Genomic DNA, 27840 nt, shown 5'->3' on the forward strand with positions numbered 1-27840 from the left:
TTTTGTGCATTTTGGGGGAGAACATGCCAGCCACATTCTGATGGTATCTTCCTGGCTGGCAGGAACAACTGAAGCCACTCAATAAATGTCATGTCCAATTTGTGGGGTGGGAAAGGTGTGACTTGGTGTTAGGATGCTACGGTGGAGGCAAGAGGACTGAAGCCTTTGGCAGAAAATGACATATTTATGGAAAGGCTTGGAAGGAAGTATTTAGGGAGTCGGTTCAGCCAGGAGCATCCTATATGAGACGCTAAATGAGAGGTCAGAGGGAGCAGCTGGGCACAGATTGGAGCAGGGATTTTTTTTTCCGTGGTCTTGTTGTTGCTCCACTGGGAGTTGTGTAGTCCAGCCAGCACTGTGGGTTTTAGTTTAAAATCTGACTCAGCAAGAAAAGTGCTGTCTGAGAATGTATTATTCTTGACTATAATAGATCTTATATAACAATGCCATCAACAAAAATCCCATCATTTCTCTGATATGTTCCTGTCATTCTCTATTTAAAACTCTAAATTAGTGTTTCTAAAATTCAATGTCAATGTTTTGGCAAAGATGCAACGTGAGAACGACAGTTTTCCAAAGCTGATCTTATGCCGTATGCCTATTAAATTGAGGGTCTGTGCTCTATCACGGATCCCCTTAGTGCTTACTATACCCATCAAGTTAAGGGAAGAAAAAAATCTAGCTCACAATTCCATCTCAATATTTCATCTGAATATAGCACATTTTTGTACGTGTTTATTATCAGTCTTTAACAAAATCGTTCAAAGCTTGTTTCTGTAACAAATCAAGAATGAAAATACTTTCAATTATATCATGCACCAGAAATTCATTGACTAAGTAATTATAAGTTTGTTATGAAACAGCCCTTATGGGACCTCAGCATGGATTTCTTAGAAGTAGGCAGCCTCACACAGTAAAGGAAAGTACTTTTTATCCCAAGATTTTCAAACTAAGATAGCAAGCAGAACAAATGGTTAAAATATTCTGACACATTCACAGAATACTAGAAGAATATTTACCTTGTTTAAAAACAAAAGTCATAAATTGATTAAAGCAGGTTTTCTTCCCACATCACTATTTTTTCAATGTCATCTCAAAAAAAAAAAAAAAGAGTTAGGGATTAACTGTAAAATAAATCCCTCTTTTTTTTAAAAAAACGATAAAAGAAATATTGTTAAGAGCTTTAGCACCTGCATACCTCTCCAGTTTGACTGCTGCCTTTTATGACTCATTTTACAAAGAACTTTTGAGCACAAATATTTTCAAGGACAGGAAAAGTACTTAAGTGATGTAAAGATCCATAAACATAAAGCCAGCGTTGTTTACCACTAAACACACGTTTCTAATTAGTACACCTAAAAAGTAACCTTACCTGATTCAGTCAAGGAAATTTGCAGTACATTTTTATCTATTGAGATCAATCAGAGATGTGAATGCAAACTAACAAACATGTGCATGGCTAGAAGTTCTGGGTGAAATGTCTTGAAATGGGCATTTTTTCTGTCACTTTCACTTTGATTTTGTTATAAAAATGCTAATAAACCTATCTAACCTTAAACAAGCCCAGAGTAAAGTATTAACGTTTTCTTCTTCTGTGTTCCTTCACTGGACTGACATACAGCTCTCCAGAGGTAAGTCAACTGTTCCGAAAGCCTTCCTTCTCACGTAAGGAGTGGCACCAGCCTTGTGGCCACAGTCTTTCACAGTCGCCCTCTGTGGACTGGTATACACCCCAAAGAGGACGATGCAAGACTGTGCTCTGACATCCTTAGACTGCAGATTTCTTGGGGTCGGTTTGGTTCTTGGGTCAGCGAAATCCACGTATTTTGAAATCCGTCCATACATTTAAGGAACTCCGAACATATGCACACTATCCTGCCCACGCCTTCCTGGTCTGCTGTAAAATGAAGCAAAACGGGGCAGCACAAGCCACAACAGGCAACAGTTAGGATGGTGCATGTGGACACATTGGCTGGACACAGTCCTCCTGGAAAGGAGCATGAACCTCCACTAGAGACGGCTGTAACTCTTTAGATCTTTCCAGAAGAAGCATTCCTCTCATCCTGTCCCACCTAAATATAGAAAAAAAATAATAATAATTCTGTAGGAATATAAATACAAGTTGCTTCTCGCATTTCTGTTGACAGGAAGAGAGAGAGTTACTTAATTCTTTTTTTCTTTGCAAATCATGAATAGCTCACAGACTTGGAGAAGAAGCGAAAACTGGTTTACTATGAAAGCAAAATGTGGTTGCAGTACTGCTCTGCCCACCTACACAATGACAAGAACAGGACAAAGCTGCAAATCTATTCCGAATGCAAAGTGGATTCTAAGTAAGGGTGGGAGTAAACAAAAAAAATCTTAATAGGAAGCTGTAAGATACATATGGCTTAAACTATAGCTCTTGATGAAGACATTGGCGGTACAAAAGCTTTTAATGGCATTGCATTGTCTGAAATCCTTGTGATACTCGGCATTGAATTTAAATCTCAGAAAATACATTAAGGATAATTGTGTACTAACCAGAAAAAGCAAACTGTTCCTTCCCGGCTCTTGATGAATCATGTGAATGATGCGGTAGAACAGATAATGCACTAATGGTCAATACTTTATGGAAGGCTGCCTTGAGATGACAACTGTACTCCATAATGTGTGTATTACTGTTCAGAAGATTTTGGGGGAATGCAAGGGGTCTTTAAAAAACCAATCACCAAATTGCACAGTGAGCAGAAGCAGGTATTTCTAACCTCATTCCCAAACAGCTGTGATTCTCAATCAGAGTCTCAGAAAAACAGAAATCAAAACAGGAGAAATAAAGGAGGAAATAATTACATACATGAGGAAAAATGCAGGTTTAAATCTAAGGAGATGAGGGTCCAAATAAACTCACATAATGAAATCACATGGGTGCTTTGCAAGTGAACTCCATGAATGATAATGAAGTCAGAGCAGTTATGCCAAAATATAGCTGATATATCAAAGCAATATATAAAATAGTAAATACAATGTAGTATTAGCAATTCTGTATAGTATAATAGAGGATATAATACATAATGGTATATACTGTATGGCTGTTAACATACCGCTGAGATTTGGCTCTGTATACTCTGGACCACTTTTCTATATCTAAGAAATGATTTTTTTTAAACACACAATCTGAAATTTTACATTATCACTTTCAAGAATATTTTATGGAGATTTCTGCTCACCAGCTATGATTAGCTGCTGCCTAGCAGGGTGAGAATAATTCAAATTGCATTCATTGCTTCTGTAATTATTTTAAGTGACTTCTAATCAGGATTTAAGGACCATGCCTATACTCTCATTTTTAATTACAAACTGAGGTTTGAAGGACTTAAACTTGACTCAAGTGGCTCTGATGTATGCAACTCACGACTCATTCATGCCAGCCCACCAATTACTCCATTGCGGTGAGGGAAGAGAAACCAACCTTTCTTTTTTAAGAGAAATCAGTCAGTGAACTACGTCACTCTTGAAGTCACAATATCTTAAAATCTACATTATATAATGTGATGTTTTTGGAACAACCCAAAACAACAAAAAATTTCAACCAGATCTGCAAGTCAATGCGTTTGATAGAAACAAGTTTTCTGTAATGTGAGACATTCTGCTAATTAAGAAACGTCTCTTTAACCCAATTTCCAAGATAGGCTGCCTGGCAGAACTAGTTTTAAATTACAGGTCTCCAGGAACTGCATGCTATCGACACCGAATTTGGAAGCCATGGGACTCTGAAAGTTACATATTTTTCAGATAAAATCTTGGGCGGTGGGTAGATGTAGATGGAAGACGATTGCTTTTTAAACAGGACACATTTCCCTCTAATCTGGGTGCAGGCAGCCAGAGTGCGGCAGGAGGTTTGGTGCAGGGAGGTATGATCTAAGGGGAGATGGCAGTAGGACACAGCCGTGTCTCCAGAGCCCCCTTACAGCTGCCACCGCTCCAGAGCTCCCGGGCCCTTTGCCCAGACCCTGCGGGGTCACTCTCTCGGTGCTGGCAGAGGTATCCTGCCTATCTAGGCAAGGTATGAACGCAGCACATTTCTCACCTATCTAAAAGTTAGAGAATTCAAGATCTTTGAAAGTAACCTCAGCTTCTTCCGAAGCAACATTTTGTATGCAAGTCAGCTAATAAAATGTCCTAAGGACCTCTGTTTTTTTCTTTTTCCATTCTCCAAGTTTGCTTTTAACATTATGCCTTTTCTCAAACGATGATGAATCCAAAAAGAAATTCTTGAGTTTAGGGGTAAACACGATCAAATCTTTGTAACTGACTCAAAGCCGTTACAATAACGGAGCGATCTTGACTCCCCTCTCACCTCATTAGAAAGCAAACTGAATTAGAAAGTTCATATAAAGAAGACAGAGTTGTTCCAGGACTTGTCTTCCTGCCTGTGCGTGATTAATATGTAAAGTCAGCTGCAAAACATTTTTTTTCCTGGCAGGTGAAAACCGAGATACCGGGACCAAATTCATCTCCGGTGACAATTCATTAGGCTCAATAGAGTTACTCTAGAACAGCTTTTAACATTGTTTCAAAAACAAAACATAACAGAAACCTCTCCGCTTCTCAGTGAATAAATATTGAGCAGGTATTTCTGCCTTCATTTACCTAGATTGCTTTCAAGGAAATAATTTGCAAAGCTATGAGACAATTTCTGTTTATTCAAACAAACAAGGCTTTTATCCTCACACACCTGTGTCTTCTAACCTAGAAAATTAATCAGCTATCTTCTGCTAAAGATAAAGTAGTATGTTTTTAACTAATTATACTGAATGCTCTAGCAAAGTGTTTCTGAATAGGAGAGTAAAACACTATCCCATTTAATATGGTAATCAACGGAAGCATCATTTAGTGTCACTTGCTGTAGGAAGCTACTGGAATGCCTCTTCTTCTCTGCAGGACACAGGACTTGGGATCAGGACACTGGGCTTATTTTCTTAGTTCTATGAAGAAACTCCTCTCACATCCTGATCAGATAAAACCGACTGCTTGAGCTATTATGAAGCTTAACTAGTAAGAACCTTACTTTGACAGACCAGTCATTTGTGAGCAAACACAAAAAGTTTAAAAATACGTTTTGTGTGGGGAGTGGCATACTTACCACTGCTCTAAAATTAAAAATTCTTGACTATTAATGTGTTTGTGAGTTAAGTGGGTTCCCACTGGTTTTGCTTTGCTTTTATTAGAGACATAGGGAAGACAGAAGTTGTAACAATAGGCTTGGTGAAAATCTCAGCCTGGCATCTCAGATGGAGACACACTGTGGTGAACAGCCAAAACTCCATTGTTCCCAGCAGCGCTCAGGGCAGAAGTTCTTTTCAGGTCTAACAGCAAAAGTCCTCACTAGTTCTATGCTCTCGGGTGGGGATAACATGGGATTTTATCTTCTTCTTTCTTAAAGGAAACAATTCAATAGAGCAGAGAAACTGACACCACCTACAAGTTGCACTTTGTATAAGCCACCCTTCACCATCTAGACAATAATGCACAAAGACTTATGCAGTTAATGTTAATCTAAAGTCGGGAATTAGTAGTGGAAAACTATAACATTGTTATAATGTTATCGTACTCTCACTAGTTCACTTTCACTTTCTGAGGGATTCTCTGTTTAGACAGTCGAAACTTTGGGGTGGGTAAATTCACAAAAAACCCAGTTGAGACTACCATCCATTCTTATCTGTTAGAAAGCATAAAATACTACCTATAAAGTCCTCCTATTCTTACACATGCATGCAATTAATGGGAATTGCATATAATCAAGAGATTATCAGAGCCTTTTATTTGAAATGGGCTGTTCTCTGACAGTAAGTATGAGCAGGCAGGGAAGGCCCAGGACTGAGGGGTGGCCGAGAAGGGACTTCTGCCGTATCACCCCCTGGTCTCAGAGGTCACATTGGTGCTCTTTTTATCCTTTCTTTCATTTGAAGGTGACCATTCACACAGGAGGCTCACTCACACAGGTTACAAAACAAGAAAACCCTACTGTGGTAAAGGAAAGACAGTAAAAAGAGAAGACTTTTTTTTACTCTCTTATTCCTTTAAAGAAAATTTTGCCTGTTTTACACATGCCAGAAAATTTGAAATGTCAGAATTCCCCTAGTGAAGATGCAGTTATGCAAGTGTTCATGCCAATATAATGGCATGTTAGCTATGTGAAGCACAGCAAGAATGGTATAAAGAACTTGATACCAGCGCTTTTCTGTACTGTGACTTTTCACAACGGGATTATGTGCATTTTATATACCCTACCAAAACGGTTGCTTTGATAAAATTTATCAAGCCTGAAAACTATAGGGTGTCTAAAACCAAAAGCATCAGTATGTCCCATTTTTGTGGTGGTGTTGGGTTGTAGTAGGGCAATTCAAGAGTCCTAAGGGTGAAGTAGGGATGAAAATTTGACAGACAGCTTGGCTGTGTTTGTACCAGTCTTTTTGGCATAGTCAGTTTTCTTATAGCCACCACACTAGATTTAAATTTTTAACCTATTTCTTTGCTAAGCTATGGATATTTTTCCCTCATTTTTGACAATGCTGGTCAAAACTGTGTTCCTATTTATATGCAGCAGCTCCATTGCCCTGCTGGGAAAGCGGGGAAGGCAGCAAGCAAGCTTATTTTCTTACTTAACTTTTAAAAATATAGAGCATTTTTGATGTCCACGGAATTATAAAGTGATAAAAAGGGACCCCTGAAAAATAAAAAAGGAGAAATGAAGTTTGAACCTGCTCCCAATTGTTTTAGTTATAGAATACGTGATTTTATTAGCAACTGCATCGGGCCCAGAGAGTTAATTTTGATCCTTTCTAGTTCAGTCTGGAATTAGAAGCAGCAATTGTTGTTGTTGTTGTTGTTGCTGCTGCTGGTTTGTTTGCTTTTTTTCCTGGCTGCTCTCACTCAGCTGAACAATTCCCCTTAGCAGGGAGATGAACCTCTGAGGTCGTACCATCCACCAGCTTCCTGGAGCTGAGATACAGCAAGATGAATTTAGCTGCATGATGTTACTCTGTTGTTTCTTCTATCTTTCGGGGACAGAGCCCGGCTCGGAAGGGCACTTTAATTCAATTTGGATTCTATACTAGGAACCTTGTATGTAGGCCTTCCAGCAGTGTTCCTTTATGAAAGAAGGCTGCACCTCAAAGATAACTGGTTGCCATGCAGAAATCGAGTTATTAAGACAACTTCATATTTTTTCAAAATTTTTTGTGTCTGTATATGTTTCAGTTACTAATGCTGTGGCCAGGAAGTGGGGGAGAAAGACACAAATGATTCATTTCTCTGCCTGAATAGGTATTACCCTTTTTAGTCATTTAAAAGACGAAAAAGTACCCCATGATTTTTATCATCAGTTAATTTTTTCCCAAGTTCTGCAAACTCTGTAATTTGAAGAAGATACTCTTTCCTACACCACACCAGCCTCTAAAATTTGTTTTTGAGCACCCCTTTCGTTGTTGTAAGAATTTTAACATCTTTGTGTACCACTTGCTAATCCTCTCTACTTGTATTTCACCACTGTACTCCTTACTGTCCCAGTCACACCCCCTTCAAACTCCAGAGAAACTTCCCCAGTCACAAGGATGGTTTTGCTATATGCAATTCCATTTGATTAATTGATCTGGAGAAAATGCAATTTCCATATGTATTAATATGCCACAGCATTTTGGAGCTGTACATTTTTAATTCCAAATCATGGACTTTGCCTTATCGTGTAATCAAACATAACAAATTCACGGGTATTCTATATCATGAGTAAATAACATTGACAACAAAACAGCAAAAAGAGCAAAAGATATCTGAAGAGTACAGCTGAAAACTATGAGAGAAATGCAGAGCAGATACATCACAGAAAAATAATATAACTCCAGCTTTTCTGTACAAGTCCTAGAGCAGCTTTTCCTTCAGTGCCAAATCCTTATGGATGATCAGCAACAGAAACATAGTGAAACTCTTCCCTTTTAAGCATTTTCCATTCTCTGCACTGTTTCACCCCCGCCCCGTCCCCCCCAGATCTTACAGATCCACATCAATATTCATCCGTATTTATTGATACAGGCTCTGCTAAGTGTTTCCATTTAATTAATTGGTTCAGTTTGTTTCAACACTGATTGACTCAAGTCCCAGCTTCCATTAATCTTCCCTGCTGACCATGACAAAGCTCTCATAAATTTGTCCCACTCACACAAATGGCAGATCATTTTTCAATTTCATTTCATGTTACGTTGTGTGGGAGAAGCTTCTTGTTCCCTTGCCCAAGGGCAGCGCTTGTTAAACAACTGCACAGCATTTAAGAACCAAGTGACAGTTTCTGGTTTTGGTAGATCAGGTATCCCCCAAAATAACTTGATACAGAGCAAAGCCTGAACCAGATTGCCAAATAGAATACAGTTGTGGAACAATTGCATAAGTTTCTTTGTTATTAGAAAATGTGTCTCTTATTTGTAGCTGGAATACTGAAGTGAATACGTAGAAGGTTTATAGACATTTTTCTTCTAGAATAAAAACAAGTGAGCTGTTCAAGGCCGCACAATAGGCAATTTCAATATGGGTTCTCAAAGAGATGACAGTCAGATGAATTCCCTGATAAATACAATTTTACAAAAAAACATTACCAGTCGGTTTTTTTTAGGCCTGCAGAACGGAGTGCTATCACCCATTGTAAACACTTTTTCTGCTGGTCCATTCAAGAGAAACTGCTTGCTCTCCTCCCTTCCGCCTTCAGGAAGCTGAAGAAGAAAAGACAGAACAGATGTATGTGTTCGTCCACATGGCAGAGAGAAATTTGGAGGTAAAGGATAGCCAACAGCTTTCCTTGGGATGAAGGAACCGGGAAATCCCATAGATCAGCTTTTGGGTAAGACTGTAGAGAGCTTCTAGGACAGCATTAGCTTCATCTTCTTAAAACCATCTTTGTGGAGACAATTTTTACACTGTTGTAAGTGGACAGAACACAGTGGTGGAGACATGGTTAGAAGGGCAATTAGAGCCACGATCATTAGCTAAGTAGTAGATACCTAGTCCTAACTCTGTTTAGGATAATTCTTTTTGGGATATTTCTTCTTTAAAAGGGCAAAGGACAAGAATAAACAGCCTATGCCCATTAAATTAAATATAAGCTATCAAATTTCTAGCTCCAGCTTTTCTGCCCAAGTCCCAGAACACTGTTTTCCCCACAGTATCAAATCCCTCTGGATGATCATCAGCAGGAGACATCATGCAAGTCTTTAGCTGTCATTAGCTATGTAGTAGACACCTAGTTCTAACTTTAGGTAGGATACTTCCTCTTTAGTAAGGAATAGGACAAGAATAAACAGTCTATGCCCATCAAATTAAGTATATGCTACCAAATTTCACTTTCTTGTTGGGAACTTCCACTCTCCTCACCCTCTGTAAAACTCTAGACAGCTCTGGAGTAAGCATCCGTTTGGAAAACCGACTTTATCAACTCACAGAGATGCTGTCAGCTGTTTACGCTGACATTCAACAACATCCCTATTTTATTATGCAAAATGAACCTTTCCTGATGGAATTAAAAAGGGAAAAATAAGTAGTTTTCTGTGGCATAGGAGGAATTTATCACTTAGCTGGAATGTTTAACTGAGGTGACAATGAAAACCCATCCAGTTGTTGGAAGTGATATGCTGTTAAAACTTAAGTAATTTGGTTTTGTTCCATTTTTACCTTTGGGGAAAAAAATATTGGGTAGGGCAGCTTTCAGACAAAGTTGAAGAATGAAATTTGAATGCTTCAATAAAGCTACAAGCACCCGAGAACAACATCAGAATGATAAGTGTCTTGCAAACTTAACCAGAGTAGGCATTACACACATCACTGCAATTCAGAAATACATTATTTCTCGAACAGGTAATCGAAGAAATCATGTCAAATTTCACAATGCTAGTAGCAATTATATTTGCCAAGATTATCCCTTGCTACTTACTCTGTTCAGACAGCAGCACTTTCTTCCTTCAGGCAACTCCAGGCCCATTAGGAGGACTGAGAGTTCATGTGCCAGTAGTACTGCCAGCTGGACCGAAACCTGAATGTGCTGAGTTTACAGAAGAAAAAAGGGTCCAGAGAGCTGCTAGAGGGAGACTGCAACTGAAGGGCAGTGTTGTACCTGAAGAGGAAGAATGAAAGAGAGAGAAAGAGAGGAGAAGAAGGGAAGGGAAGGGAAGGGAAGGGAAGGGAAGGGAAGGGAAGGGAAGGGAAGGGAAGGGAAGGGAAGGGAAGGGAAGGGAAGGGAAGGGAAGGGAAGGGAAGGGAAGGGAAGGGAAGGGAAGGGAAGGGAAGGGAAGGGAAGGGAAGGGAAGGGAAGGGAAGGGAAGGGAAGGGAAGGGAAGGGAAGGGAAGGGAAGGGAGAAAGCCAAACCATACATCAGGAGCTCTCAATTTCATTTCTTAGCTCCAATAGCAATGAATAGGCAGGGACAAATTTTGGAAATCCTGATTCTCCCTGGCTAACCTGTTTTAGGGCAATATTTCTGGAGTAAGGCAATGCATGTTAGCCAAATGGAGATTTTGCTGTACGGCAATTTGCAGTGCCCTGGGAAGAAAATGCATTTGATTTCAGAAGATAAATGTTTTCCTTTTTCATTTTCCCACATGAGCGAGAGTTTAGAAGTTAATCCTTAAGCTTTTTACTAAGTGTTACCTTGTCTACACTGATCAAATGTTTCTCCACTCCCACTGATACAACCATTTTATTAAAGATTGGATGCTTTTCTTCTCTTTACTGGTCAGATAGTATCTCCATAATCCCTAGTACCGTCTGCGTTGTACAGAGTCCCGCTGGTGGTAGCACAGCCAACTGACTCTCTGTATCACGTGCCTTTTGATCACACAACACAGGAACTTCAAATGTGATGCCAGGAGAAAGGGAGAGAGACACAATCCAAATGAAAATTAATTTATCCTGCTCAGGTCCAGTCTTTCCCTGAGGCAGAGCAGCAGGATAATACTGAGACAAGCTAACTCCCTTTCCCAGAACCACACAAAACACAAACAGAAAAAACCCTATGAAGTCATACAGTCCTCTAGCTTACCACTGTAGAATTGTCTTTTACAATATATTGTACACTACAGTTTTAACTGACACAACCACTGAAGCAACCAACATTTCCCTTAGGAATTTATTCTACAATCTACTATATGTCATTGTGAGAAATAAAGGGATAATAATTGTAAAAGCTTGCCATCAGTCAGATTTTAAAAGTCATATATAAAAATTGCATACAAAACTACATTAAAAGGTCATGGAGTATAACACCCTGAAGTTTAGAAATGCGGAAATTAATTCTAGAGGACTCAACCTTATGTACATCTACATGATGATATATTCTCCTGTTAAACAATTACATACTATTTTTTTCTCCTCCCTGACCCTGCCTCATTCAGAATAGACAGAGCTCACTTAATGAGCTGACCGTAACTGTTTTGCTTTCTCCTCATTTTTCAGGTTTTGGATTTGGGCACTACACATAAAACAAACTCTTCGGAAGATTAATCTCCTTAAAGGCTTTTCTCTGGTGCTCTTCACAAAACCGTTTAGATGTTTCACACACACTCTGCTCAGGGCAACCTTGGGAACTGCCAGGAGTGGTGTTAGTTCCATCTGACAGCCAAAGAGCCCAGGCTTGGAGCCCTCCCAACATTTGGGTGCTCAGTCTGAACGCCCAGAGCCTAAATGTTCAAAATACTCAGATTTACACACTACTGTATCTGCCCTGAGTGTAGCTGCTACTGCATCAATTCCAGTGAAGTGCATGTACCACTCCTGCAAATCAGAGCATGTCCCAGGTCAGGCGCTAGAAACCAAGGGATGAAAGCAGTGAGAATCAGTGCAAAGCACTGGTTTAATGCTGGATAGACCAACACCCCAGACCCCACAGACTGTCCCCAGTCCATTTACAGGCTTTTACAGCCTCCTGCTCCCTGTACAACAGCTAAGATCAAGATTCGCAAACCCTCAGTGGAACCTATTTCACATTGCATGAAATAAATACTTATTTGCTGAACTAGAGAAAGAGAAAAAGCTTCAAACTTAGCAGATGGACATCCATGGACATACATTTATGGGTAATAGGTACGAAACCAAGGGAGATGAGTTCTGATCCTACTTCAGGTGAATGGTTTAACTATTTTAGTCAGAATGGAGTAAATTCAACAGAAACCACTGAGCTTTTTCAGGCAAAGAATCAGTTCATTAAAGTCATTACAGTACAGTGACTGGTTAACTAATTTAAGCCAAGTTTGCCACACCTAAGTGCATGTTCTAGAGACTGGAATTCTGGAAAAATACTGGCGGCAGTGCCTTTGTCAGTGGCACCCTGTGTTGTCCAAGGCTTAATCTAATAGGTAGGCTCTGAAAAAGTTACCTAATCAAAAAAGACAGGCAAAAGAATGGCAATTTGTGAATCTTGACAATTTAGTTATAAGATAGATAGGTAGTTATTTAGCACTGTTAAGACTTACAAGACTTAGCTAGAGTAGGAAAATCACTGTCACAGGCATACGTATCTGGGGACTAAGGGTGAGGTCCCCCACTAGAGGCGTGGAAAAGAGGCGAAGTTCAACTTGATGTTCAGGTTGACATTAGCCCGCCCCATCACATTTTGACCTATTGCATAACACTCTTAATGGTTTATGGTAAGACGTACATTTGTGTGTATGCCTTTGTGTTGTTGCTCCTGTTTTCTTGGAATCAAATTCTCTAACTGCATACGTGAGAGCTCCCACCTGGATCAGAACTGGACCAAACCTTTGGCTTCTGATGTAGATATGAACATTTTTGGCCTAAGAACTGGGTCTGTCTATCACAGACAGCAAAAGCAGTGTGTATCAACCAGGTATCAGTGTGGAACACCACTGTAGTGTATTCACATACTGTATTATGTTGTAACATATGTGCATTAATTTAACCCTAATGAATACCTGGTGTCAGAGTATGAATTAGCATGAATTTGGCCCTTCCCAAGTGGTCTGATGGAGTGCAATCACACCTAAAGGAGATCATACTGCCACATCCTTGTTATTATCTAATCTAAATAGAGCAAACTGGTATAAGTAGCATATGCTGCAGACACATGTACACCTGGCCATCACTGGAAGCAATAGTACAAGAGGCCCTGGAATCTTGACTCCAGTGCCAGGATCTATAGAAGTGTGTGCTTTAATGGGAACAGACTTTGATGTTTTGCTCCCCACCTCCAAGCTCCAAGCTTGATTCAGTGGGCCCATCCTCCTCAACCTGCCTCTGCCCTTCTCCCGGTTGCTCCTAAGACACATCTCCTCACTTCACTAGTCCCAGAAGTGCTCTAATTTCTCATCCCATTCCTGGTCCTTCTGCATAGCCAATCCTCCTCTACCCTTCTGTAGTGCTGCCCACCACCACATCTTCTTTTCCCTCATCCAGTAGTCTTTTTTATTAACTAGGCTCGTTTTCCCTTTCTGGTAGCTCAATTATATTTTCCTTTTCTTTCACCCTAGGCTTCCAGTTGTCTTCTAAACTCTGTGTCTGTTCCTGTTATCTCTTTCAGCTCTTGCTGCCTGAGCAGTTGCTGCACTCCTGCTGGCACTGAAGCTGCTTTTCAGACCCCTTTCTCATTTTTTCCAATTTCACCAGTTCCTAGATTGCTCTCCAAGCTGCTCGGGAGACCAAGAACCCTGACTGCTCTCGGAGGTTCCTGGTCTTGCTTGAAGACATTTAAGCGTCTCTGACAGGAGCTCCATGCCAAACTCCTAATTTTGATCCCCAGTCCGACTCACGGTCTGAGTTCATCACTTCATTTGCCACTCACCGTTCTGGTGTCTCTTTCTCTGCTCTGCCTTGTTCCCCATGCATCCGAACTGGTTACCTTAGTCTTTCAAGTGATTGGATCAAGAGATAGGAAGAGAATTGGAGAAACACAGAGCCCACCCAGTGTGGGCATGTAGACCATGCACAATTACAGCAGCCCAGAGCTGCAATGGCAGGAAGAAATCCCGCTCCACTCCACATTCAGAGAAAATGACACTTTCAGGGCATTTATATGCTGGAATTTCAAGGCGTGTGAGCTGTCTACATTGACTTATCAAGTGTGTGGGGGTTTTCATGTATAAAGAAATTACTCCTCACTAAATGCCAAATCCAACTCCAAGCCAAGAGCTGCTGGAGTTTTTAAGCAAAAAGACAGTTCTGATAATGTATATTCTCTCCAAACTTCTTCTACACTGATCTCCATCTTGAAAAAAGAGAAGTTATTGGTTTATAAGAACCTTAAGAGTTTTTCTCAGCATTCTACCAAACTCATCCACAACAGAAAAAATAATTTAAAGGGAAAAGAACACCAACAACATGTTAATACCTCCTCCAGAGAGCAATCATCTGATGATTGAAAGTTGAAGATCAAACCAGAGAACTGTGTATAAGAAAAATCTTCTGTAATGTGCTGCAGAAATAACCTCTTATCTTTTCAATAGACCAGCCAGTAGTATGGGAGTATGATGAACACTCAAAACAATGGAAACCCATCCAAAGCATAAACACTGGAAAAGTAAAAATCAAGTCATTATTGTCTTTCTTTGACCCACTTTACCCCATTCATGTAAATTTAGCAAACAATGGCAGGAATGAAAGTTCTACTTGAACAGAATGAATTGTGTGCAGAGTTGTGTGATAACTTACATCCACAGAGATGTTTATCTAGTGTTTTTCTACCTCTGTAAAGGATACACCAGGCTATTTTAAAACAGTCATTTTGGTTGTTTCCCTTGTAAATGTTTTTTTCACAAGTTTTAATTAAATATAACAAGAAAAACAGCAATTGGGTTAAATAACATGCTGTGAAACTACCCGGTAGTCAAAGAGAAATAATAATGTAAGACCTAAAATGCTAATGACATACTATGAATGTAATGATCAGCTGATTAGCCATTTAATTTCTCATTTGAAATCAAATTTACATACCTAACTTATCAATTCAGATGTGACAGTAACATTAAAATTAAATATGTGGTTTGGTATTTCAGTAAATGACAGCCATTGGTTAAACAGCAATAATACTAGCCTTTGGGACAAACATCTAGAGCACATTGCCTAATTCATTTCATTTTCAAAGGAACAAAGCCTGGCTCTGAATGTCCTGCTTTCCTACAAATATGCCTGGAAGGACTTCCTGTTAACTCTGGAGACTGAAAGATGGTGGCTGTAAAAATGAGCCCCATTTATTATGTCAAAACCCAGGCTCTGAAGCAGAAGGGGACCATTCAGACAGCACAGCAGCTCCCCAGAGAGGAAGGATGCTTCGGATATGGCCTGTACAGAGCTGCTCGCCAGGCGTGCTAGGCTTCCACGCCCCAGTCTTTCTAGCAACTAGTAACTTGTAGGATTACACTCTCAAGAAGGAAATATGAGATTTTTAAGCCTTTCTTAATGAGAAACAACCCCCCTTCCCTGGAAATTAGTGGGTTATGTAATATTTAATTCATTATTTTTTCAGACAAATGGCCACTATGGACCACACATCCATGAAAATCTGGGTTAATGTCTGCTTTGCTGCTGATGTCCTTGAGTGACTGCAGGGACATGAAGAGTAAAATTTGGGGAAAAAATGAAGATATCTCTTCTGATACATTCTCCAGTACTGCTAATTAATGCATTGTTGATGAGGACCATGTGTCTGAGATGATAACTATACTTTATAACTATTTTTCCATTATAAATTCCTACTTATAAATCTGGGAACAGAGACACATTGCAATCTATCATGGATGGGTTATCACTCTGCTTTTAAATATGGTTGAGAAATAGTACGGAAAAGTAAAAAACTTCTTTTTTTCTTTTTAACCAAGAGCATAGAATTGGACTTCCCCACAGACAGGTTACCTTTTCTTCCATTTTCTCCTTGTGACAAAGACACTTGCCTGGAATGTTAATTCACAGAAGAGAGAGAAAAGAAAAAGAAAAACCTGGCGGACTGGGACTCTATCTGCTATTGCACATTTGGAATGATGGAAACACAGCCTAAGGAGATGTAAAAACAAGCCAGCGCAAGCTGTGTGGCGGAACTTGCATGCAGAAATCACATGGCTATAAAGATTGTCATAGAGGGCTGTGGGTTATCATATGATTATCTTTGCTAACAGCATGTGTATATATACATAGTGCCCAGGTATATGCAAAGATGGAGAAAATATTTTTTGCTCTGTGATGTTTAAGGCTTTTAGTAACTTTTGTTGCTACTTACCATGGTTATTTGTTCCATCTGCACAGCAATATGCTGTGCGTCAACTTGTGAAAACTATAGGAGATCACCACCTACATAAATGAGAACATAAATGGGAACATTAATGGACTGAAAAAACAGACTGAAATGCTGCATTAGTTTTGCCTTTATTCCTTACCAAGTTTCACATACCTGTTTTCCCAGAATTTACAGTCATTCAGTATAGAGCACTTTCTGTGTTGTCAGTCTCCCGAGCAGCCTGCAGTTTCAGAGAAAAGGTTTGTTGTAAGCTTATTTCCTTTCACTTCTTAAGTTCTTAACAAAAACCCCAACTTTTCTTTCTGTCATACATTGCCATGCCATAAAAATTAGTCTGGTGGATGTGGGCACTGAAGTGCTTCAATTTTTTCTAGCACATATTTATCTCAAAATGGTGTATAGACACTCCATTTGCAGGAAAAGAGAAAACCTGGCTTCGCACAGGCATGGAGGATTGAAGGAACCATTGCAGAACAGAAAGTGAGGCTGCCCAAAGCGTGCAGGGTGCCCTGCCTCCTGGGCTCGGCACCACCCTCCCATTAATAGCCCACCTCTGCTTTTGGCAGCAATAAGGAGAATAATTTCGTACAGGAAAGTGCAGTCAGAAAACTCTAAGACTAATGTATTTTGACCTACACATTGTTCTTGGAGAATATCACACAGGACACAGGTTCATCTCCTTGACTGCCCCCCTGAACAAAGTGCTGTGGAAAGAATTCAGCCCCTGATCACCAGTCCCTCATCCAACCGCCCCCAGGGACATCGATTAGCAAATCTGAAGATTATAGTGACAGAGTGAATGTTGCTGGCACATATGTCATCACAAAAGAGAGTTAAATTTGGCAGCTACACTGTCATTTCATTGAAGGATGAGGAAAAAGAATGTGCTTTGGTTTTCAGCAATATTCAAATTGTGAAAGTTTGTGGATGCTGGCCCTTTCGTTAAATTAAAACCCAGTGAGTGCATTCAAACTCTGACAGCCAGATGAGCAGCCTCTGTTTCCAGCTTTTACTGGCTAAATAAGCAACCAAGTTGTCAGCACGGCATAAAAGAGCCCCAGTTACTCCTATGCCATGCCTCCACTCCAACGCTAAGTCACCTGAAACTGCTGAAGAGTCACTCCATTCATCTTCTCCCCAACAGCCCTAATGGCACTTTTGGAGCAGGCAGACAGCATGAGCGACAGCAGCCCTGAAGCGACTTTAATGTGTTTCACAGGCGCAGGCTGGCATTTGTTACCTGAGGTTCAGGCATATGCGTCAGCATCTTAATGCCTCTTCCTTCTACTTCAGATGTGCTTTAAGCACTGCTCCACTATCCCAGAAAGTCAAGGCCAAACTGCAAGCTATTAGTTACTGCCTAGAGCAGGAGCTAGCCACGAGCAGCGCAGAGGGAAGAGCTTGGTTTTGGGATTACTTGCCACAGCTCTGTATTCAGATGATTTTTGCACCAAAAGGGTTTTTTTTCCCTCTATTTGTCAACTCAACTTTTGCTATATAGGTCTGCCGGTGCGACTTCTGCAATAAATAAAAAGCCCATGATGGGTTTGAAAACAAAATCGGATATAATTCTAATCCAAGGGAACTTGTATTTCTTACAATGACAAAAAAATGACACCTTCATATTTATTAGTAATAACAGGTAGCATCGCCATTCCCCGTCAATGCTATCAGATGATTTGCAGAGAGATAAACATAACTGTTGATGAATCCTCACAACAAACAGAGATAGAAACCAGCATCCAGAACGTGACGGATTTCTTTAAGGTACTGCAATGAATCAATGTCATTGCTTCTGTTAGTTTTCTCGTTCCCCATCACCCAGGCCTGGAACTAAGCAACCCTTTTATTCTGTAGCAAGATCAGAAATATTGCAGTAAACTTGGGTTGAAGGAGAGAACAGTTCCTTTGTGTATTAACCACGAAACAGAGGACGGACACAGCCGCATCCTTTCATAATGCCCAGGATCTTCACACTTTCTATAGGATAGCCATAGTTGCATCAGTCAAACTCCTGATCAAAGTTGTAGCACTATCCGTATTGTTTATATTTGTTTATATTTGTAATATTTGTTTATTTATTATTGCATCTATTCATTCAACAGCAGGGATGGTAATAATTGCTTTCGTGACCACTGATTTTTTCCCCACACATTTCTATGACACCAAGATTCATGCGCTCCCATTTCGTGTTTTAGCCTTACTGCCTTTTATTTTGATAGCATCCAGCTGGCTGCTCATTTTTTAATTTGTCCTAGGGTTTTGGCAATTTTTGTCTGTCTGGTGTTGACGCCTGTCATTGCTGATACCTCACTGACCATGAGTTAGGACGGAGGGAGACGTTGCCTAAGACGCAGTGCAAGTGGTCAGGGATGCATTTCTTAAGTGAGCTGATGGCACTGATAGGAATGACTTGCAAAGTGATTCCTGTGCTTTTTTTGCAACATAACTACATCTGCTGCAGGCTCACAGGAGGAGGAAGCAGCTCGGGAGATAACGCTGATGGATTAGTGGAATGAGAAACTTGTTCCAAAGACGGCTTTGCTGCTGATCCTGTTTGTCACACTTGAATGAAAAGGAGGTGGGAAAACATTATCCTTCATCACAGCTGCTACAGGTGGGCAAATCATACACTGGCTTTGGGGGTTGTTACAAACTGGTCCCTAATCAAATATCGCTATAATTCTCTTATCGTTATCAGCATGCTTCTCCGTTTCTGTTTCTTCATTTTACCTAATCCATCTTATTTTTGTATTTTCTCCTAGTTCAGTCCCAGTTCCTCTTTCTAATTTGCAGCCATTCTCCTCACCGTTCAGACGACATTTCGAGCGAAGGACTGCAGGAAGAGCGAGGAGCCAAAATGTCAGAGAACTGCCTCTTTCCCCCACGCCTGCAGCACTCTGCCATTCCCCGGTTCGGTGGCAGCGCCTACAGCAACTGCCTCCTTGCACTTGCCTATGACTCGTGATTTCTTTTGCATAACCACAATAAGGAACACCCACACAGAGCCATCAGCAAGTTCAGCAATGGCAGCAGCAAGCAATTTCTTTATTTCTTATGAAATATTACATTTTTGAAAAAAACCCACCACCTCGAAACCCAAACCCACTACCTGACACAGACTTAATTTTTCAGTGACATGTTTTCAAGGACTATTTAAATTTGTTTTGGACAGAAATTCTCTTGCATAGCCTATTGAGCAGATAGGAAACATTCTGAGAGTCTGCAAAACAATTTGATTTTAAGGAATTACTGATTCCTTACAAATTTTAGGGGATCAGATTCATAATAACCTGCTGATGGCAGACTGATACATAATCAGAAGACTGAATATCACAACATCTAGATAACTGGCATCTCCACTATGCCAAACACTTTACTGCCTTCCCTAGCACACGTTACCCCACCTACCTCGGATGAAGTCCAAATAAATTAATAAAAATATGATTACTGGAGGAACTCTGAAAATATAGATGTAAATTACTGAGACAACAGCATGACTTGCAGCCAGGCTGCAAAAAAGAGAACTTACAATTGCTGGTTTGAAAACTCTTGTCTAGGTCCTTTGGGTTTCTAATTGTAGGACACATATGAAACTCTACAGTATAAACACCATGAATTCTCGGTGGCCAAATTATTTTCTTTTAGAATTTGTGGCACATACTTGCTTACTCTCTACTGAAGTCTCACAGATGAAAGCTAAAGGTTTAGATCGCACTTTTGTGAACACATGGCTGTATTCCTTTGAAATCAACACAGTAAGTAAAGCAGAACTTTATCTTCGGGGATAGCTCAGAGACAAGGGGCAAAGTTAACATAATTCCTCCTGCATCCATCACTTCACTTTATTTAAAGATCCAGTTGATGTACAATGAAAGTGACAAGCTTTTAAGAAACTGGAATTTTTTATTATCTTTTTGCTAATTTGCTTTAACTTCTAAGCAACCTCATGTAGAGACACAAAATTGCATGATAAACCACCTAAAACACAGCATAGACAGCATGCATCATTCCACTTGACTATTTCTTTGGAAATAAAGTCAAATTTTGATACTGTTTTTTAAAAAAATTATAACGAAATGCATGTATTCCCTGGGCTGACTGATATACCAAAGGCTGCGAGTTCCAGTTTAATTTACTTGATAATAAACTTCAGCAAGGGCACAGTATGTAATACTCAAAGAGGAAATTAGCATGTCACTTACTGAACAAGATAATATTCACTAGGTGTGTGGGTATCTTTTGTATTCTTCTCATTCCTTGGCTTTTTCACCTCTATTCTCAGCCCTTTATACCAAGAGAGAAACATGAAAGCTTATCCGCAAACACACCTTTGTAGTTCTCATTTCCCATATAAATCAACAACTTGTAACAAGTGACAGAGCTGGCAATATTTTTCAACACCCATGCCCTCAATTAACACCATTCCAGTGGCATCCGTGCTAGAATGGATTTCTTCCCTCATTTCTCTTAACGGGATCCAGAGTTACAAATTTGGGATGTACAAATCCGGGCAATGCTTCCCCCACTGCTTTCATTTGGCCTTTTGGTGACGCTCTCCAAAAATCTCTATTAGCGTTTCGTGTTTGTTATCCCCTGCAGCAATATTGTCCGAGAGGCAGAAGGAAGTTCTTAAGGTTGCGGTTTAGAAACATCTAAGTCTGGGGGGGATTCCTGAGTTTGTTCTGTCAACGTTCGCTGGCTTGAAATGTAGCCTTTTCAGAACCCAGCCTGCCTCTGCCTGTGCTCTCTGTGTGGGTATTCCCCATACTGCCACCGAAGCCAAAGGATCAAGGATGAGCAGTTCAGTGCCTGCATTGCAGGAAGCCTCTGGTGGGCCAGAAGTTTTTCACAGTGTACTAGCTGCAAAACAAAAGACCACGACCACTGAGGCGCTTCCAAATGCAGCTACCTCCAAACAAAACAATCTTCCAACATTCTCCTAAAAAAATCTTTTAAAAGGCTCTTGCAGTTTCAAAACTTTGTGGCTGTTGTCAAGTAGGGAGTCGACTGCTGTGGCTGACACTTGAATTATCTTCTTTGCATTAACGTCCAGCAATAATTAGCTAAAGTGTTCTTAGCGTGTGACTTCACCTCTGAACGGTTTTGCTGCCTTGGTGGTGGCTGTTCTAAATAGACAAAACGTTTTTTTCCTTAAGACAGCTGTAGCTGCAGAGGTCATGTGCTGCTCCACGCAGATGAGGGAACTGAATTATGTTCTTTCTCTCGCAAGGATCTCTGAAACCTTTTCAGACCAAACTGGCAATTAATTTGTTGAACTGAAATTCATTAAGTGCTCAAATTGCAAACATGCAGCTGAGTATTAACAGTATATGAATCATATTTCGCTGCTTTATGCAACAAAATAAATTTCCAGTTGAACTCAGTGGGACGAGTCACACTGCCTAAGGGAGTGATTCCTTAACTCAGGGCACTGAGTCAGATTCCTTTATAACCAATACTCCCCTAAGAGGGTAAAACACTGATAATGAAGTTGAGCTAAAATTCTAATTAAATGGCGAATTCTGGATTACCTACTGGAAGAATTATGTATGTAGTGACCTGTCCTGTTAATTCAGAAGTCTAAGTGAGAAGCCTAAAGTTAGTCCGAAGGCATGGAAATGACACGGTCAGCTAGGATAAATACTTGTGCCCATATGGGCATGGCCTGGCATGAGATTTACACTATCTTCTCCAGATTTTCAAGAGCCAGCAAGAGCTCACTGGATGCTGCCAGGACCATGGTGCTTTCCCAGGCTCAGACCCTTCTGTCAGGGCAAACCAGTTCCAGGATACCCTGCCCTTCACAGAGAAAACACAAATTTCCCACCTGCTTTCCCTGGATGGTTTGCATAGCAGCACTGGGTGTCATCTTTCAGAAAAATAAGAGGAAGGGTCCAGGGACTTACAGACCAGCCAGTCTCACCTCAGTCTCTAGAAAGATCACACAGCCTGTCATTTTGGGACGCATTTCCAAACATGTGAAAAACAAAATATTTGAAGTAGTAATCAACATGGATTTACAAGGGACAAGTGCTGTTCAGCAAACCTGTTTGACTCCCACAACAAAATGACTGTCTCTGTGAACAAGGGGAGGCCTACGGGTGTGATATACCTCAGATTTAGGAAACCTTTTGACTCACAGCATTTTCATTTGGCAGCTGGGGAAGTGTGGACTGGAAGAAATGACAGTTAGAAGGACTGAAAATTGCCTGTACCTCTGGGCTCAAAGAGTGGCAAAGACTGGCTCGGCACCTGCTTGGTGGCCAGCAATGAGCCCAGTACCCAAAGGGCCAAACCCTTGCTCATATTGTTCAATGTCTTAATCAGTGACCTAGGTGATGACCCAGGATGCATCACCTCCAAATTTATCAATGATGCTAAATTAGGGGGAGAGACTTGCACAAGGAATGGCAGAACTTGAATCCACAGGGACTTTGATGAAATTGAACTGGGCCAACAGAAACCTCATGATGTTCAACAAAGACAAAAGTAAACTTTTGGTTTTGGGACAGCGTAAGCTCACACATACTTAAAGGTTGAGTAGCAGTTCTGCTTAAAAGAAGAGTAGTGGTGGACTCTGTGTTGAATGCAATCTCTTGCTGTGGATAAGGTAAGATGCAGATCAGGCTGTGTTGAGAGAAGTTGACCAAAAGTTGTGAGGAAGTTGTTATTCCCTTCTGCCTGTAGTTTGTGAGGCTGCATGTGGAAAACTGAATCTGGTTTCGGATCACCTGCTGGAGAAGTTCTCATGCAGGGACTATGGAGATGTTCAGAGACTTGGGCCACAAGAAAAGTTTGCAAGGTCCTTAGTCTGCTGGAGAGGCTAAGGGCTGGTCTAATAGCAGGCAACAACTACTTGAAGGGTAGTAAAAAAAAAAAAAAAAGAAAGACTTAGGAAGGTTAAGGTGGTCACTAGGAAAAACTTTTCACTAGGAGTAAGCTTTGCAGTGCTGCACTCCGTCAAGCTGTGTGGGTAAACTCTGAAATCTCCAATTTTGGAGGTTTTCAAGATGCAGTTACACAAAGCCACAGCTGACCTGACCTGGTGCTGGCAACATTCCTGCCTTCTGGGGGGAAAAATTGGTCTAAATGACCTCCAAAGGTCTTTTGAAAACCTTTAATGAGCAGCGGTATGTTTACTGTCCATTACTTCCTACACTGACTAGGGATTTCTGAATCTACACCATGAATTCTGGCTGCTCCACAGGATTTGAAGATTAATAACTTGGAAAATACCTTTTCCATGGTTGTCTGGGAATCCTTAGCTCTGTCTCCTTTGCATGCAGAATGTATATATTACCGAGACCTGGCTCCTGTGGTGAAAGCATTATGAAGTGGAGCTGTCCATGCAAATTTGTATGCGAATTAAGATTACACAGACAGCCTAATTACTGGAACATCCTATATTTCAGAAGTTTGGCCTTTTAACTTAAGTGTGGCATGCCTTCCTATAACAATCTCAGCATTTATCATTAGGAGTGTTTGAACTACATACCAAGAATAGATATCTTGCAGCATACTTGCTCATAAACAGCTGATAAAGGAGAACACCGTTGCTCCAAGGGGTGGTGCAGAAGAATCAAGTCCAACAAAGAGTCATTTTGGGGTTCTCCCACACTTAACACCCACACATAGAGAAGAAATGAGGGATATGGAAACCCTCCCATGATGACTTTCACCATCGTCCAGAAGGCTCTATACATTTTTCTCCAACCACCAGAATACAGGGGAGTGCCAGGAGTGACCCAGAGGACATGAGATGAGATAGTGGTATTGCAGATATATTTTGAGTCCAGAGAGATGGTAGGACACAGTAGGTTTATTTCTCTCATAATCCCTTCCATAATAGCCACTTCTGTTAGAAGCAGACAGGCAGTGGTGATGTGGCTGGTGCTAGAGACACTGATCAAGCTGGTGAGCCAGCCTCTGCAGAACATTTCTAGACATTCATTAATTTTAACACACTGCAGAATCTTCCCAACAAACACAAATTACTGAAGGCAATTAGTTATTTTAAATAATTCATGTTTCAGGCAGATCTGAATGCAATTTTATTGGTTAAGAATAATATATATCCATGCCCAAGGATTTCCTACTTTCAAGTTCTAAAAGCCCCTGGGGAAAAAAAACAACACAGCTCCACCCCCTCCCCACCCCGCCAAAAAAAAAAAAAAAAAAAAAAAAAGAAAAAGGAAAAAACCACTGGAAAACCTAAACATAACATTACTGAAAAATCCTTTCCTGATTGAGGTTGTAAACTGGTAAAGGAAAACAACACGTGATAGAAGAATGCCTTACTCTCAGAACGCTTTATTTTTAAGACAAGAATTTACAGGGGGTTTTTTTTGAATTAGAAGCAGGTGCTCCCTTTTTGTGTTATTGCCAGAAAAATTGCAGAATTTGGCACAAAAATAAGAGAAATGCAGTCAAAGAGAAAATATGCTTTAATTATTGTACAACCCTAAAAGCTGTATTTCTGAGCCGCCAGGAAGCTCTACTTACGGATTTGTTTGCTTTTCTTTTATTTGGTGAGCCTTCGGCCATTCTGCTTTATTATTCTCACTCTTTAAACCCGCATCTGAGATAACTAGGAAATTAACTGCCTGCATGCCCGTGGGTGTTCACCGAGGGCCTCTGCAACTTGTCTCGTACAATTTCTCTCAGTGTTGCAGAGACCATTGTAAAAGTACCTATTCAGGCTGCAAAGCAAAGCATGAAAAAAGTTAGAGGAAAATAGCACTGATAATTTAACTAGAGAGTCTGTCACGCTGTGTGTGCAGGCAGTACAGGCAAGAGGGAGAGGCGAGGGGTTTGAAAGGCTGCAGGCATCAGCCCAGTCTGCCTGTCTCTTTCCCTCTTTCTTCTCCCAGGCCCTATCTCCCCATCTCCATCTCTAGGCTGCTGTTCCCATCTCCAGTTCTCTCCCCAAGACCACCGTTGTAAATTTATTTACGCATGTCACGTAACAGAGAAAATTTGTCCAAACTATTGGCACCTGTAGAAGTTATATGCACCTGACTGTTATCATCTGGAAGTTTTGGATTATGACTCATCTAAAGCCACTTTCCAAGTGTCACTGATTTGGTCTTGCCCCATGGGCTGTGGGTGCAGGGCTGAGGGTGGAGGTAGCTGTACTCCTCATCACCAGCCAAGGCACAGACAGAGGAACCGGCACCTGGCCACCCCTTCCTCCGCCTCTTCTACCATATGCCCTTGATGCTTCCTCAGATCTCGGTTTACCCCATTTCCCGCCTCCCCTGTGTCCTGCTTTACCTGATGATCAGGTAAAGAGGTTTATTTCCTGCACTCAGTTGAACCTCTGTGGTCCTCTTCATCTACCCTGATGATCTGGAAGGCCTCAGACCACCCTTACAATCTTGTTGAGCTGGGGTAGGTACATAACTTGCCTCGTATCCTCCATGGTTGGAATTCCCAACCTGAATCCTCAAAGATACAGAAAGATGACAAGCAGAGGCATTGCTGGGCTAACAGTCTCATGAGAGTTAGTATCACGGTGTAACTGATGCCGGTTATTTATACATATTGCAATCCATATTGTTAGAGAACCAGTCTGAACTTTAGCATACACATCCCTCAAAGTATTTGGCTTAAATGGATACTTCATTTCTCCAAGTAAAAGGCAAGCTGAGGCTTGATTGTTAAGTCCCGCTCTCTTCAGTGAATCCTACAGTAGGAATTATGAATCTTCGCTCTCTTTTCTTCTGAACAAAGCCGCTACAATATCATTTATAGAGTGAGGCTCTGAATAGAACTATAGCTAATCGCTAATATGTTCTCAACACCCCACACAATTGTGTCAGACGCCTCAGGGATAAAATTTTCACTTTTTGATGCTTTTTGTAAGAGCTGGGTTTTCTTTTGCCATAGAAATTACAAGCCTAAATTTACTGTTAGTGACTCTAACCATGAAATTTCTATAGACAACCATATTGTTCTAGAAGTTGCACCTAACTCATCCTCTAAAATGTCATAATACTGGTCAGAATGGTTGAAATATTAATTTGGTGCTTTCTGAGGAAAACATCTAAAGTGACATAATGAATGTATAATCCTCTCTAAGCATGCATTTTGTTTCCTTGTTTACAGCTCGCTGGCCTGTGTAGAGCCCAGACAGCTCTATTGAGCAATGTTCTAGCTCTCCTCTGCTATTTCCATTAACAGCTGGACTCTCTGCCCTTTCCTACCTCATAGACGAAAGAGCTTAGGAAAATCTGACAGGTTCCTTGACATGCAGCTAGGTTTTTTAATTCTTCGTTACAGTTTAAAAATCCCTACTGGAGAATGAATTTTCTGATCATTCAAACTCAAGCAAGTCAAGGAGTCTGTTATATTAATGGCATCTTTCATTGCTCTAAAATTCAAAAGGGACAGTATATGACACCATTTAAGAATAACGGAGGGGGAATAAGCCCAACAGCCAAGGCAGTGAATGGGACACCGCTCCGCACAGAGCTCTGTTTCAACCTTGAGCACTGTAACTTCCTATGGCTGAAACTCCTGCCACGGCTGAAAATTCAGTGCCTCAGAAGGAGAAGATTTTTTCTTGGCCATAACTGACAGTATCTGCCCAATAAAAGAAATGACAGATTCTGGAGGTACCTACTTATGAGCAGCATTCATTTTGTCACTATTGTGCCTCTGCAGAGTTTGGGTAAATCCTCCAGGCACCAGAGAGAAATGATTTGGAGGGTTTCCTAAGGAGAGAAAAATCTGGGGGCCAGTATTAGGAGACCTCTCCTCCCTTTAAACAAATACTCTCGACAGCAGTAATTATGTCTTTCAATAAGGTAAGTTACATCAGTCAGAGACTAAACTGTGGTCATAATGACTGTAATAAAGCAGTGAATACCATCCAAAATGATTCATAGAAACTGCAATAATTTAAATTTTATCTAAATTGTGTAAACATATACTAGTAGCCAAAACAAATCTCAACCCTAAATTCAAAAACATACACAGAAAAATCCCTGAAGTATCAGTGATTTTCCACTGCACTAGAGACTCTGAGGAATCTGTCTATGCATCTATGCAATCTTAATTAATTTTGTTTGATTTTATGAACTCTATTTATTACTATGACCTTTGGTTTGCTTTAAAACTTTCTTTTTATGATAGAAAAAGGCAGTATCTTTGAATCTGAACAGGAACATCAAAGACTGTCATCAAAGAGACAGACTCTTCAGGAAGAACAAAAAGAGACGAATCACCAACCACATCAGAGGGCTGAGCTGAGCAAGTGAAGGACTGGAAAGACACACTCTCCCTAAGGATGCTGAAAGGCGTCCCAGCAATGGTGATGATACAAGAGGGAGGAGTTTGCTGTCAGATATTGTTGTTTTTTGTGCACATCTGTAAATCTCCTCAGGTGTCTGTAGGCAAAGCTACTGCAAGTTTAAGAAGGGCTTTAGCAAAACAGACTAGTTTATGCCCTTCATTAATTAAACCAAGGACCTTACTTCAGTAAGTTCTGAGCAGCGTATGCAAGGGTTTTGCAGTTATCCTGCAGTGATGTCAGGTCCAGCACTAATATCGAGAGCCAGGGAAGTGGTCTGTAGCC

The 27840-nt window shown here is 40.6% G+C and overlaps 1 long non-coding RNA gene across 2 annotated transcripts in view; it reads right to left on the bottom strand.

Moving 5' to 3' along the window:
• Positions 1-739: 739 nt before the first annotated feature.
• LOC134510746 (uncharacterized) overlaps positions 740-27840 on the bottom strand; it is a 43708-nt gene continuing 16607 nt past the window's right edge. Inside the window, exons 2-7 of one of the 2 annotated variants that reach the window (XR_010069714.1) lie at positions 16413-16479; positions 16242-16312; positions 14361-14541; positions 9956-10135; positions 8628-8945; positions 740-2072 (exon numbers count right to left, since the gene is read on the bottom strand). This is a non-coding gene — a long non-coding RNA (uncharacterized LOC134510746). The remainder of the gene's footprint in view (positions 2073-8627; positions 8946-9955; positions 10136-14360; positions 14542-16241; positions 16313-16412; positions 16480-27840) is intronic. The other variant, XR_010069715.1, reaches the window with a different exon arrangement.

Source organism: Chroicocephalus ridibundus, chromosome 1, assembly GCF_963924245.1.
Source record: "Chroicocephalus ridibundus chromosome 1, bChrRid1.1, whole genome shotgun sequence".
Classification (NCBI taxonomy): domain Eukaryota; kingdom Metazoa; phylum Chordata; class Aves; order Charadriiformes; family Laridae; genus Chroicocephalus; species Chroicocephalus ridibundus.